The sequence below is a fragment of the Mus caroli genome, chromosome 17, assembly GCF_900094665.2.
Source record: "Mus caroli chromosome 17, CAROLI_EIJ_v1.1, whole genome shotgun sequence".
Lineage (NCBI taxonomy): Eukaryota > Metazoa > Chordata > Mammalia > Rodentia > Muridae > Mus > Mus caroli.
The window spans coordinates 51736066-51742671 of NC_034586.1; positions in this window are offsets into that span (position 1 = coordinate 51736066).

A 6606-nucleotide genomic window follows, 5' to 3' on the forward strand; every position below is an offset into this window, starting at 1 on the left:
ATGGAAAATCTTAGATTTAGGGCAAGACAGGGAAAGTAAGTTGGAAGCCAGGACCTGGTCAAATAAGTGTGGGGAGTCAGCCCTGTCACAGAATCCCTGAGGTAGAATAGTCCAGGGGAGTTAGGTAGAAAAGTAGGTGTCAGAGTCAATGCAAGTAAAGGCGTTGATGTTCTGTGACTGGGCATCTAGAGGGATACAGAAGAATGCATCTTTGAGATCTAGGACAGAGAAACAAGACATTCCTAAGGAGATAGTGGAAAGAAGTGTGTTGGGATGGAGAGGAATCACAGCAGAGTTAATGAGCCTGAGGTCTTGAACCAGGTAATAGGTTCCATTACATTTCTATTTTAAAAATTTTTTATTAAATATTTTCTTTATTTACATTTTAAATGCTATCTCCTTTCCTAGTTTCCCCTCTGAAAATCCCCTATCCCCACCCCCTCCCCCTGCTTCCCAAACCACCCACTCCTACTTCCTGTTCCTGGCATTCCCCTATACTGGGGCACAGATCCTTCACAGGACCAAGGGCCTCTCTTCCGATTGATGACCGACTAGGCCATCCTCTGCTACATATGCAGCTAGAGCCATGTGTTCCACCATGTGTTTCTTTGATTGGTGGTTTAGTCCCAGGGAGCTCTGGGGGTACTGGTTAGTTCATATTGTATTTCCTCCTATGACGATGTTAACCCCTTCAGCTCCTTGGGTACTTTCTCTAGCTCCATCATTGAAACCCTGTGCTCAGTCTAATGGAGGGCTGTGAAAATCCACTTCTGTATTTGCCAGGCACTGGCAGAACCTCTCAGGAGACAGCTTTATCAGGCCCCTATCAGCAAGCACTTGGATGGATCCACAGGTGGGGCAGTCTCTGGATGGTCATTCCTTCAGTCCTGCTCTGAACTTTGTCTCTGTAACTCCTTCCATGGATCTTTTGTTCCCCCTTCTAAGACGGATCAAAGTATGCACACTTTGGTGTTACTTCTTCTTGAGTTTCATGTGTTTTGTGAATTATATCTTGGGTAGTCTGAGATTCTAGGTTAATAACCACTTGTAAGTGAGTGCATATCATGTGAGTTCTTTTGTGATTGGGTTGACTCACTTAGGATGATATCCTTCAGATCTATCCATTTGTCTAAGAATTTCATAAATTCATCGTTTTTAATAGCTGTGTAAATATACCTCCTTGTGCAAATATACCTCATTTTCTGTATCAATTCCTCTGTTGAGGGACATCTGGTTTATTTCCAGCTTCTGACTATTATAAATGAGGCTGCTATGAACATAGTGGAACATGGGTTCTTATTACAAGTTGAAGCATCATCTGGGTATATGCCCAAGAGTGGTATTGCGGGGTACTCAGGTAGTTCTATGTCTAATTTTCTGAGGAACTGCCAAACTGCTTACAAGAGTGGTTGTACCAGCTTGCAATTCCACCAGGAATGGAAGAGTGTTCATCTTTCACCACATCCTCACCTGCCTCTGCTGTCACCTGAATTTTTGATCTTAGCCATTCTGACTTTTTTGAGGTAGAATTCCCAGGGTTGTTTTGATTTGCATTTCCCTGATAATTAATGATGTTGAACATTTTTTACTTCCTTCTCAGCCATTCGGTATTCCTCAGTTCAGTATCCTTTGTTTAGCTCTGTACTCCTTTTTTAATAGGGTTATTTGGTATTCTGGAGTCTAACTTCTTGAGTTCTTTGTATATATTAGATATTATCCCCCTATAGGATTTAGGATTGGTAAAGATACTTTCCCAATTTGTTGGTTGCCTTTTTGTCTTATCGACAGTGTCCTTTGCCTAACAGAAGCTTTGCAGTTTTCTGAGGTCTCATTTGTCAATTCTTCATCTTAAAGTACAAGCCATTATTGTTCTGTTCAAAAATTTTTCCCCTGCGTCCACATCTTCGAGGCTTTTCCCCATTTTTCCACTTAGACTTGAGCTTTGTACAAGGAGATAAGAATGGATAAATTTGCCTTCTTCTACATGCTAACCACCAGTTGTGCCAGCACCATTTCTTGAAAATGTCCTTTTTCTACTGGATGGACTTAGCTCCTTTGTCAAAAATCAAGTGATCATAGGTGTGTGGGTTCATTTCTGGGTTTTTAATTCTATTCCATTCATTTAAATGTCTGTCATTGTACCAGTACCATGCAGTTTTTATCACAATTGCTCTGTAGTACAGCCGAAGGTCGGGCATGGTGATTCCACCAGAGTTTCTTTTATTGTTGAGAATAGTTTATTCCATTCTAGATTTTATTGTTATTTCAAATGAATTTGCAAATTGCCATTTCTAACTCAGTGAAGAATTGAATTGGAATTTTGAAGGGAATTGCATCGAATCTGTAAATTGCAATCTGCAAGCTAGCCATTTTTACTATATTAATCTTCCCAATCCATGAGCATTGGAGATCGTTCCATCTTCTAAGATGTTCTTCAATTTCTTTCTTCAGAGACTTGAAGTTCTTATCATACAGATCTTTCATGTGCTTAGTTAGAGTCTCTCCAAAGTATTTAATATTATTTGTGACTATTGTGAAGGGTGTTGTTTACCTAATTTCTTTCTCAGTCCATTTATCCTTTGTGTAGAGAAAGGCCACTAATTTGTTGGAGTTAATTTTATATCCATTTCACTGAAGTTGTTTATCAGGTTTAGGAATTCTCTGGTGGAATTTTTGGGGTCACTTATGTATACTATCATATCATCTGCAAATAGTGATATTTTGACTTCTTCCTTTCCAATTTGTATCCCTTTGATCTCCTTTTGTTGTCTAATTGCTAAGGCTAGGACTTCAAGTACTATATTGAATAGGTAGGGAGAAAGAAAGTGGGCAGCCTTGTCTGGTTCCTGATTTTAGTGGGATTGCTTCCAGCTTCTCTCCATTAACTTTGATGTTGGCTACTGGTTTGCTGTAGATTGCTTTTTTCATGTTTAGGTATGGGCCTTGAATTCCTGATCTTTCCAAGACTTTTATCATGAACTGATGTTGGGTTTTGTCAAATGTTTCTCAGCATCTAATGAGATTATCATTTTGTTTTTGTCTTTGAGTTTGTTTATATAGTAGATTTCACTGATGGATTTCCATATATTGAACCATTCCTGCATCCCTGGGAAGAAGCCTATTTGATCATGATGGATGATCATTTTGATGTGTTCTTGGATTCGGTTTCTGAGAATTTTATTGAGTATTTTTGCATCGATATTCATAAGGGAAATTGGTCTGAAGTTCTCTTTCTTTGTTGAGTCCTTGTGTGGTTTAGGTAGTAATTTTGGCTTCATAAAACGAATTGCTTAGAGTACCTTCTGTTTCTATTTTGTGGAATATTTTGAGAAGAATTGGAATTAGGTCTTCTTTGAAGGTCTGATAGAACTATGTACTAAACCTATCTGGTCTTAGGCTTTTTTTGGTTGGGAGACTATCAATGACTATTTCTATTTCTTTAGGGGATGTGGGACTGTTTAGCTCCTTAATCTGATCCTGCTTTAACTTTGGTACCTGGTATCTGTCTAGAAAATTGTCCATTTCATCCAGGTTGTCTAGTTTTGTTCAGTATAGGCTTTTGTAGTAAAAATCTGATGATTTTTTGATTAACTAAGATTCTGTTGTTATATCTCCCTTTTCATTTCAGTTTGTTGATTAGGATACTGTCCCTGTGCCCTCTAGTTAGCCTGGCTAAGGGTTTATCTATCATGTTGATTTTCTCAAAGAACCAGCTTCTGGTTTGGTTGATTGTTTGTATACCTCTTTTTGTTTCCTCTTGGTTGATTTCAGCCCTGCATTTGATTATTTCCTGCTGTCTACTCCTCTTGGGTGAATTTGCTTCCTTTTGTTCTAGAGCTTTTAGGTGTGCCATCAAGCTGCTAGTGTATGCTCTCTCCAGTTTCTTTTTGGAGACACTCAGAACTATGAGTTTTCCTCTTAGGACTGCTTGCATTGTGTCCAGTAAGTTGGGGTATGTTGTAACTTCATTTTCATTAATCTCTAAAACGTCTTTAATTTCTTTCTTTATTTCTTCCTTGACAAAGTTATCATTGAGTAATGAATCTAAATTTCTTTTAGATTCAATGTGTCTCTGTTTAGTTTCTGTTTGCAGGATCTGTCCATTGATGAGAGTGAGGTGTTGAAGTCTCTCACTCAGTCAATGAGTTATCATTGTTGCTCAGCTTCCCCATGAATGTTGCCTTTCTATTATTTATGCTGTTATTGAAGATCAGCATTAGTTCATGGTGATCTGATAGGATGCATGGGATTATTTCAATCATCTTGTATCTCTTGAGGTCTGTTTTATGACTGACTATATGGTCAATTTTGGAGAAGGTGCCATGAGGTGCTGAGAAGAAGGTATATCCTTTTGTTTTAGGATAAAATGTTCTATAGATATCTGTTAAATCCATTTGTTTCATAACTTCTTTTATATTCAATGTGCCTCTGTTTAGTTTCTGTTTCCATGATCTGTCCATTGGTGAAAGTGGTGTGTTGAAGTCTCACTATTATAGTGTGCGGTGCAATGTGTGCTTTGAGCTTTATTAAAGTTTCTTTAATGAATGTGGCTGCCCTTGCATTTGGAGCATAGATGTTCAGAATTGAGAGTTCTTGGTAGATTTTACCTTTGATGTGTATGAAGTGTCCCTCCTTGTCTTTTTTTTTTTTGATAACTTTATGTTGAAAGTCGATTTTATTCGATATTAGAATGGCTACTCCAGTTTGTTTCTTGGGAACATTTGCTTAGAAAATTGTTTTCCAGCCTTTTACTCTGAGGTAGTGTCTGTCCTTGTTCCTGAGATGGGTTTCCTGTATGTAGCAAAATGTTGGGTCCTGTTTACATATCCAGTCTGTTAGTCTACATCTTTTTGTTGGGGAATTGAGTCCATTGATATTAAGAGATATTAAGGAAAAGTAATTGTTGTTTCCTGTTATTTTTGTTGTTAAAGAGTTGGGGTTCTGTTCATGTGGCTATCTTCTTTTAGATTTGTTGTGAGATTACCTTCTTGTTTTTTTCTTGGTTGTCCATTGGGTTTCATAACTGCTTGTATATGGGGGTTAAAGGTGGAAGAGGTTGGGTTTTTTTGTTATTGCTGGTTTTTTGTTTGTTTGTTTGTTTTTTCTTAGGAGGTCAGAGATGATAGGCTTAAGTCCCCTTAGGCTCTGAAGAGAAAGAGGGCATTGATCTTGAGTGATGTATCTAGTATGGTTCTGTAACTGGAAGACAACAGGAACAAGATGAAAAGGGATTCTGGAGGTTCCAGAGAGACTGTCAAAGGAAATGACATGTTAGAGTTAGTAGGTTGGGAGGCTAGGAGGAGGAGAAGAGACTGCTGGCAAGTTTGGTTTTAGGCATATGGGGGAGAGGGGTATCAAAGAAATAAAGGCTCCCAACTTGGCTAGAAGATCCATTTCCAAAAGAGAACAGGACACATTGGCACTAACAAAAAGAAATTGATGAGAGGAGCACCCCTTTAAATTAATTAAGAGGTGGGGTCTGGTGAGGTTGGTAAGGCTGTCCCTTACCCCAACATCTCAATTTCCAAGAGGAAGGAGATGGGCCACCAATATACATACTATTATGATGTCTTGAGGCTACCTGCTAGTGATAGAAGTTGTTGGGTCAAGGGAGCTTGAACCCCTTCAGTCATCCATGGACAAGCATAAGAGATCAACTGGAGGGTGACTTGGGAGTGATGTCCATCTGTCCTGAGTGACATGGGCACAATCAATAGCCCAATGTCCCTCCTAATAGCACTTTGGGTATGGCCTTAATGGCTTGCAGGGATCAGGGCAATCCCATACCAAATCACCTTGTTAACCACATTTGAAACAGGGAAATGGTGGTTCCCAACCCTTAGAAGGTCAGGAAGCCTGGACAGTAGCTGGGGATGGTCACACAGCCTTTGCTTGCATATGGTATTTTTGTCTGCTGGCTTTTTCCTCACTCTGATAGCACACTTTAAAGGCCAGTGTCAAACCTTATGCCTGTGGAATTAGGTGGTTCCCTCTCTAAATGTCTAAGCTTGACCTTAATGTTAGGATAGCTTTGGGAAAAGCAGTAGGTCATCATGAAGTATTTGCCTTCTGCATTTTTGGGATATAAATTAGTATATTGTAATAGGGCCCATTTAAGGTGCTATAAAAATTGAGATGAGTTTTCTTGTATATCCTGGATGACCTCTTGGGATTTTTAAATTTTTTACTGGTTTTATGGCAGCCCTACAGAGACAGTCCAGGGGGCAGGTTGTGAATCAGTCTCTAGCTAGAATATCATATGTGGAATTACAATTCCATTGAGGATCCTGGTTGGGAACTGTCTCAGACCTGATTGGATATGCTGAGTCTGTTTGATGAATCTCATCTGCCTTTATCTGCTCCCAAACTTGCCTGCACTAGTCAGAAAGTAAAGTATGTTCTTATTACTGAGAATCATATGTATATTATGAAAAGTCATGATATAAGATTGAGTGATGTACTAACATTCTTTAATAAAGGCAGATGAGTTAGAGGTATCATATCCCAGTCTTGATGCCCCTCATCAGAGGAATGGATACAGAAAATGTGGTACATTTACACAATGGAGTAATTCTCAGCTATTAAAAAGAATGAATTTATGAAATT